Source organism: Oncorhynchus kisutch, linkage group LG22 (genome assembly GCF_002021735.2).
Source record: "Oncorhynchus kisutch isolate 150728-3 linkage group LG22, Okis_V2, whole genome shotgun sequence".
NCBI lineage: Eukaryota > Metazoa > Chordata > Actinopteri > Salmoniformes > Salmonidae > Oncorhynchus > Oncorhynchus kisutch.
In genome coordinates this window covers 53072238-53080848 of record NC_034195.2, presented here as the reverse complement: position 1 = coordinate 53080848, position 8611 = coordinate 53072238, and the positions used below count along the sequence as shown (strand labels likewise).

Sequence of the window (8611 nt, the reverse complement as noted above, 5' to 3'; positions counted from 1 at the left end):
CTAGGCTAGACTATAAGCTATCTAGACTAGACTATAAACTATCTAGGCTAGATTATAAACTATCTAGGCTAGATTATAAACTATCTAGGCTAGACTATAAACTATCTAGGCTAGACTATTTGCTCTCTAGGCTAGACTCTAAGCTATCTAGGCTAGACTATAAGATATCTAGGCTAGACTATAAGCTATCTAGGCTAGACTATATGCTATCTAGGTTAGACTATAAGCTATCTAGGCTACACTATAAGCTATCTAGGCAAGACTATAAGCTATCTAGGCTAGACGATAAACTATCTAGGCTAGACTATAAACTATCTAGGCTAGATTATAAACCATCTAGGCTAGACTATAAGCTATCTAGGCTAGACAATTTGCTCTCTAGGCTAGACTCTAAGCTATCTAGGCTAGATGATAAACAATCTAGGCTAGACTATAAGCTATCTAGACTAGACTATAAACTATCTAGGCTAGACTCTAAGCTATCTAGGCTAGACTATAAGCTATCTAGGCTAGACTATAAGCTATCTAGACTAGACTATAAACTATCTAGGCTAGACTATAAGCTATCTAGGCTAGATGATAAACAATCTAGGCTAGACTATAAGCTATCTAGACTAGACTATAAACTATCTAGGCTAGACTCTAAGCTATCTAGGCTAGACTATAAGCTATCTAGGCTAGACTATAAGCTATCTAGACTAGACTATAAACTATCTAGGCTAGACTATAAGCTATCTAGACTAGACTATAAACTATCTAGGCTAGACTCTAAGCTATCTAGGCTAGACTATAAGCTATCTAGGCTAGACTATAAGCTATCTAGACTAGACTATAAACTATCTAGGCTAGACTATAAACTATCTAGGCTAGACTATAAGCTATCTAGGCTAGACTATAAGCTATCTAGACTAGACTATAAACTATCTAGGCTAGACTATAAGCTATCTAGGCTAGACTATAAGCTATCTAGGCTAGACTATAAGCTATCTAGGCTAGACTATAAGCTATCTAGGCTAGACTATAAGCTATCTAGACTAGACTATAAACTATCTAGGCTAGACTATAAGCTATCTAGGCTAGACAATTTGCTCTCTAGGCTAGACTCTAAGCTATCTAGGCTAGATGATAAACAATCTAGGCTAGACTATAAGCTATCTAGACTAGACTATAAACTATCTAGGCTAGACTCTAAGCTATCTAGGCTAGACTATAAGCTATCTAGGCTAGACTATAAGCTATCTAGACTAGACTATAAACTATCTAGGCTAGACTATAAGCTATCTAGGCTAGACTATAGACTATCTATGCTATGACTTTTTACTGTTCACTTCAAACACAGCCCAAATGAAAGAATGGCCCTGCCTGTTATTGACAGCGTGGTCACTGGCTGTGACTGAGTAAACACTGAGTTTACACCTCTATTGTTTGCACCTCTAATGAACAGGGCTATACATCTAAGGAACCATGGAGGCAGCGGCCCTAATTGCACCCAATTCCCTATATAATGCATTGCTTTAGAGAAGGACTCTGGACAAAACGAGTGCACTACATACAGTACATAGGGAATATAGTGAAATTCAGGACAAAACTTTACTCACTGCTGTGTTTCCTCTCAGGATTAATGTGATCAGTCACTGATTGGCTGAAACAGTCCACTGACCATGGTTCCGATGCTGCTGATTGGAGGAAAGCCAACAGACACACACAGAACACATAGTGAACTTTGAGATAAATACCTCATTGGACCCTTTTTTTGTGTGTGTAAGACTGGGGGGAGGAGGGTCTTCTAGTTAAAGGACCTCTGTCCTCTCCGTGCCCTGTGTTTTAAACACCAGACAGCTGCTAATACGCCCTACACACGCTCACACACAGTTGTGGTCATGATCATTTTCTGGTCAAAAAAAATGTGGGTGTGTTAAAAACATACTTTTTCAGCCTTATTTTGAAAGTGGCTCTGCAGCTGCCCTGTTTGATCCATTGCTCAGGCGCCTACAGATGTCGGATTTGAATTTGATCCGGTTTAATACAGAAGGAAAAATTGTGAATTATCATGTGGATTATAATTAATGGCCAGTTTTTGTAGGGGTTGATACATTTTACGATAGGGCAAATCACTTCTGAAATGTTCAAGTGGAAATGACAAACTTTACACGCCTTTTTAAACCTTGAATAGACTACAAGTTTGCATTTCCTGCTTTGCATGAACATTCTCATCAACAAAAGAGTGATCAAATTAAGATGCTACATCTGTATACACACATGCACAGACACACACACATATACACACATATGCACAAACACACACAGAACGCAGGAAAACAAACACACACACACACACACACACACACACACACACACACACACACACACACACACACACACACACACACACACACACACACACACACACACACACACACACACACACACACACACACACACATACACACTCTCTCTCTCTCTTCTAATTTAACTCAAAACCCTGACAATTTCAGTCTGTATTCAAATGTTCTTGTTTGGTTTGGGCTAGTAGAGAATAATACATACACACTATAAAACAAGGGGTTTGGGTGTATCTATCACAGATACATGCCACAGGGAATGTCAGTGTCACGACCTTCTGAGACAAGTCTCAAGACCCACTTATCTTGCTCTCCCATCTGTAGTAGATTCAGTGACACGAGGGGCTCCAAAAAAACACTTGTCACCCCAGCCTAGTGCTCTCTCCACCCACTAAAGATTTTTTTTCTTATTGTGTTTATGGGGGAGGTGCGTTTTCTTTGGCATTTTTGGGGGGATAATTAAACTGCATTTAATTAATTCAATATACGTTCTTACGGTCCTTTCATCTGTGCAATGTTATTATTATATTGATCACCGTGTTCACCATCTAATTCAAAAGAGTAAATGAGTTAGGAGGAGGCGTGGCCAACTAGGCTGAGTGCCCGCCCCTGGGGGCTGAACCACCGCCTGGACGGATCGGTGCTTTACAACGTGCGGTATGGTCTGGGAGTTCCGAACAAAACTGTTTGTCTACGGATCTCTTTTACTCCGCTACAAGACTGCGTGACTAAATTGGTGCTATAGTTATCCGCGGCTAATTTATTAGCTGAAGATTGAAGTCTAAAGGCTTGTTGTTCTTTCCTCGGGCACACATCTCCAATCTGGCTGTTTCTTTCAATCTTTATATTGTTTTTCCTGCACTGATTTAAATCTATATTCTGACATATTTTGTGGAGAGAACACCATAGAGCTAGCGCTGAGGTTCTGGACAAACCTGCAGTTTTGAGGTAAGAATAGTCAATGTTACCTACCTAGCAAGTCGCGTTAGTCTTTAGTTGTTAGCCTACGAGCTGTATTCAATTGGAACCAACTCCGAATGTGTTATAAATCGATTATGGGAAAAACGTGATGGAGAAAACAAATGAAGGGAAAATCTGTTATGTAAAAATGTTGTTACCTCGCTTCTAAGTTTGCCACGGAGTTTCTGTTGAATGGTTGGCTATAACGTTGAAATCATGAATACAATTATTACATTGTTATTCATGTGTTATTAGCTGACTGTGTTGTGTGCACTGTTGAGTACGATATTTTGTTTTGGATATTGTTTGGGTTAGCCTACAATGGACTAATGCAGCTGTCCACTATTGTCATAGTTTACTCAAGTAAGATTGATTTTATACCGTGGGTATACACACTTGATTACACAACACAATATTTATTCAATGATGTTAATACGTGAAAGACTATCTATTCAATGGATTGTCAGTATTGGGTAGAGGAAATCTTTGAACGTTCGTTTTCATAAATGTATCCCATTGTTTTCTGTCGAACATCGTCGAAGACTGTTTATCAACTAATATTAGTGGAAGTCATTAGGTTTGGGAGTATAACGCCTGTTGAACTTTTAACTATCGATGTTGTTTTATATATATATATATATATATATATATATATATATATATATATATATATATATATATATATAGCCTGTTGTCAGGGGTGCATTATATTAAAACATAATGTATAGCCTACTTCCACACTGTTGAATAAACTAACGATAGGCTACATTCATGTGGAATGTTCATTGCATGTATGATGCTAACGTGTATCTTGCAAGATGCATTTACATTTAATCTCTGGTATTATAAACACCGTTGACAAACTGCATTTACCAGTTAGCTTGCCTCTCTGTGGCGCGAGAGAGAGAGAGCAGACTGCCGACATTGGAGAGAGTTGAAAGTCAAAAAGTGGATGTATGTCAGTCAACTCAGTCAGTCTTCAAGCTGACATCTTTCCCACTCGAAGTGACAGCAGGGAACGCTCGCTGCCCAGGGGTCCCGTCATAACGGAGGTTTGTCTCCCACGCCGTGCGGGGTCACCAGATGGGAACGTCTCGAGCTGTCTCAGTTGGATGCACCTTGGCTCTAGGGCAGGAGTTTACTGACAGTTAACATTAATCACATAATGGAACCATGTGGGAGTCCACCTTTCCATTAGATATTAGCTGGAGTACAGTATGATAGTAGAGAGGTTTCAAACCTCTATATTGATCATTGATGATAGTCATGATGCTGGCAGCATCGTCCGGGTTTGACCGGGGTAGGTCGTCATTGTAAATAACAATTTGTTTAAAAAATGGCATCGAAGAAGGGTTATTTTGAAATCTCAAGATGACTGTCCCTGATGACAATGCACACATGAATGTCAGGTATTTTTTCATTTCCCCTTTCAAATGATCCCTATAAACAATGTGTATAACCACACACCATTATATCTCTCTATTTATTATACTGCACAAGCCAGTGAGTATAGGGTTTCAAAACATGGAAGCTGCCTGGTCATAGATTAGCTACTGGCCTGGGGCGTTGAATTGTCCCATTCCATTGTTGCTCTGTATAAAGAGGTTTGCTGCTGCCTGCACTTGTTGTATAGCTGCCATAGAAATACCACCTGTTCTAGTCATTCTATTTCTACAAGTTTAGTGCTCCACACTGCAGGGTAAGAACCTAACACGATGGAAGACAAACACGTATTCTACCTCTCACTGGCTCTGGCTGACTGGCTCTGGCTGACTGGCTCTGAATGACTGGCTCTGAATGACTGGCTCTGAATGACTGGCTCTGGCTGACTGGCTCTGGCTGACTAGCTTTGGCTGACTGGCTCTGAATGACTGGCTCTGGGTGACTGGCTCTGAATGACTGGCTCTGGCTGACTGGCTCTGAATGACTAAATCTGGCTGACTGGCTCTGGCTGACTATCTCTGGCTGACTGTCTCTGGCTGACTGTCTCTGGCTGACTAGCTCTGGCTCACTGGCTCTGGCTGACTGGCTCTGGCTGACTGGCTCTGAATGACTGGCTCTGGCTGACTGGCTCTGGCTGACTGAGTGACTGGCTCTGGCTGACTGGCTCTGAATGACTGGCTCTGGCTGACTGGCTCCAGCTCACTGGCTCTGAATGACTGGCTCTGGCTGACTGGCTCTGAATGACTGTCTCTGGCTGACTGGCTCTGACTGATTGGCTCTGAATGACTGGCTCTGGCTGACTGGCTCCGGCTCACTGGCTCTGAATGACTGGCTCTGGCTGACTGGCTCTGAATGACTGGCTCTGGCTGACTGGCTCTGGCTGACTAGCTTTGGCTGACTGGCTCTGAATGACTGGCTCTGGGTGACTGGCTCTGAATGACTGGCTCTGGCTGACTGGCTCTGAATGACTAAATCTGGCTGACTGGCTCTGGCTGACTATCTCTGGCTGACTGGCTCTGGCTGACTGTCTCTGGCTGACTAGCTCTGGCTGACTGGCTCTGGCTGACTGGCTCTGAATGACTGGCTCTGGCTGACTGTCTCTGGCTGACTGAGTGACTGTCTCTGGCTGACTGAGTGACTGGCTCTGGCTGACTGGCTCTGAATGACTGGCTCTGGCTGACTGGCTCTGAATGACTGGCTCTGGCTGAGTGAGTGACTGCGTCCTCCCCTTTCATGATTATTGTGTTGGGCTAACATCATGTACAGACCTACATGTTGCTTATGTCCGTCTCTATCTCTCTCCCTCTCTTTCTGTTCCTCTCTCTCCCTCTCTCCCTCTCTCTGTTCCTCTCTTTCTCTTTCTCTCAATTCAAGGGGCTTTATTGGCATGGGAAACATATGTTGACATTGCTAAAGCAAGTGAAATAGATAATAAACAAAGTGAAATAAACAATACAAATGAACAGTAAACATAAATATGGGTTGTATTTACAATGGTGTTTGTTCTTCACTGGTTGACCTTTTCTTGTGGCAACAGGTTACAAATCTTGCTGCTGTGATGTTACACTGTGGAATTTCACCCAGTAGATATGGGAGTTTATCAAAATTGGGTTTGTTTTAAAATTCTTTGTGGATCTGTGTAATCTGAGGGAAATATGTGGCTCTAATATGGTCATACATTTGGCAGGAGGTTAGGAATTGCAGCTCAGTTTCCACCTCATTTTGTGGGCAGTGTGCATCTCTCTCTCTGTCTCCCTCCCTCCCTTTCTCCCTCTCTCTCTCTCTCCCTCTTTTTCTCTCTTTATTTTCTTCCCAAATCAGGGCTACTAACCATATCTCTAATATATGGGAGCTAAATGGTTTGAAAGGGGAGATAAATATTCACACTTACACACATTGCACATTGTTCCCTGTATGTGTTGCAACCGGGTGGGAGGTTTTTATTTCATTTGCCTTGTCAAAGAAAGGAAATATAGTAGTGTGTTGATGGTAGAACAGCTGCCAACACACACACACACACACACACACACACACACACACACACACACACTGTACACCCGCCTATTCACATGGGAAATTGTGTGTTGCCCGGATCTAAAAGTTATGTCCACAGGAGAGAGAGCCTTTTACATACTTACTGAAATGATTGCAGAGATATTGTGTTGTGTAATCAAGTGTGTATACCCACGGTATAAAATCAGTCTTACTTGAGTAAACTATGACAATAGTGAACAGCTGCATTAGTCCATTGTAGACTAACCCAAACAATATCCAAAACCACACAATGCAGCCAGTTAAAGGGATCGTCTTCTTAGTCAAATGAACTCATGAATACCATTTGTATGTCTCTGTGTGCAGTTTGAAGGGAAGTTGCTAACTAGCGCTAGCGCAATTGCTAACTAGCGTTAGCATAATGACTAGCGTGCTAGCAGATACCGATTCCCTCTCCTCTCTCTTTCCCTCTTCACTCTCTCTTTCCCTCACTGCTCTCTCTTTCCCTCTGTTCTCTCGTTCCCTCTCTGCTCTCTCTTTCCCTCTCCTCTCTCTTTCCCTCTCTCCTCTCTCTATCCCTCTCTCTCCTTCCCTCTCTCCTTTCTCTTTCCCTCTCCACTCTCTCTTTCCGTCTCTGCTCTCTCCTTCCCTCTCTCCTTTCTCTTTCCCTCTCCGCTCTCTCTTTCCCTCTTTGCTCTCTCTCACTCTCCTCTCTCTTTCCCTCTCCACTCTCTCTTTCCCTCTCTGCTCTCTCTTTCCCTCTCCACTCTCTCTTTCCCTCTCTGCTCTCTCTTTCCCTCTCCACTCTCTCTTTCCCTCTCCACTCTCTCTTTCCCTCTCTGCTCTCTTTCCCTCTCTGCTCTCTCTTTCCCTCTCTGCTCTCTCTTTCCCTCTCTCCTCTCTCTTTCCCTCTCTCCTCTCTCTTTCCCTCTCCACTCTCTCTTTCCCTCTCCACTCTCTCTTTCCCTCTCTCCTCTCTCTTTCCCTTTCTCTTTCCCTTTCTCTTTCCCTCTCTCTTTCCCTCTCTCCTCTCTCTTTCCCTCTCCACTCTCTCTTTCCCTCTCTGCTCTCTCTTTCCCTCTCCACTCTCTCTTTCCCTCTCCACTCTCTCTTTCCCTCTCTGCTCTCTCTTTCCCTCTCTCCTCTCTCTTTCCCTCTCTCCTCTCTCTTTCCCTCTGTTCTCTCTTTCCCTCTCTCCTCTCTCTTTCCCTCTCTGCTCTCTCTTTCCCTCTCTCCTCTCTCTTTCCCTCTCTCCTCTCTCTTTCCCTCTCTCTTTCCCTCTCCACTCTCTCTTTCCCTCTCTCTATGTGTCTCTAATATGGTCATACATTTGGTACGAGGTTGTGCAGCTCAGTTTCCACCTCATTTTGTGGGCAGTGAACATTCTCTTGAGAGTCAGGTCTGCCTACGGTGACCATTCTTAATAGTAAGGCTATGCTCACTGAGTCTGTACATAGTCAAAGCTTTCCTTAATTTTGGGTCAGTCACAGTGGTCAGGTATTCTGCCGCTGTGTACTCTCTGTTTAGGGTCAGTCACAGTGGTCAGGTATTCTGCCGCTGTGTACTCTTTGTTTAGGGTCAGTCACAGTGGTCAGGTATTCTGCCGCTGTGTACTCTCTGTTTAGGGTCAGTCACAGTGGTCAGGTATTCTGCCACTGTGTACTCTCTGTTTAGGGTCAGTCACAGTGGTCAGGTATTCTGCCGCTGTGTACTCTCTGTTTAGGGTCAGTCACAGTGGTCAGGTATTCTGCCACTGTGTACTCTCTGTTTAGGGCCGAACAGCATTCTAGTTTGCTCTGTTTTTTTTGTTAATTCTTTGCAATGTGTTTCAAGTAATTATCTTTTTGTTTTCTCATGATTTGGTTGGGTCTAAT

At 43.1% G+C, this 8611-nt stretch overlaps 1 protein-coding gene across 1 annotated transcript in view; it reads left to right on the top strand.

Moving 5' to 3' along the window:
- Positions 1-2989: 2989 nt before the first annotated feature.
- The window catches only part of tspan18b (tetraspanin 18b), a 122629-nt gene continuing 117007 nt past the window's right edge, over positions 2990-8611 (top strand). The window contains exon 1 of the mRNA XM_031801619.1: positions 2990-3290. The gene's annotated coding sequence lies outside the window, so the exon portion shown is untranslated. The remainder of the gene's footprint in view (positions 3291-8611) is intronic.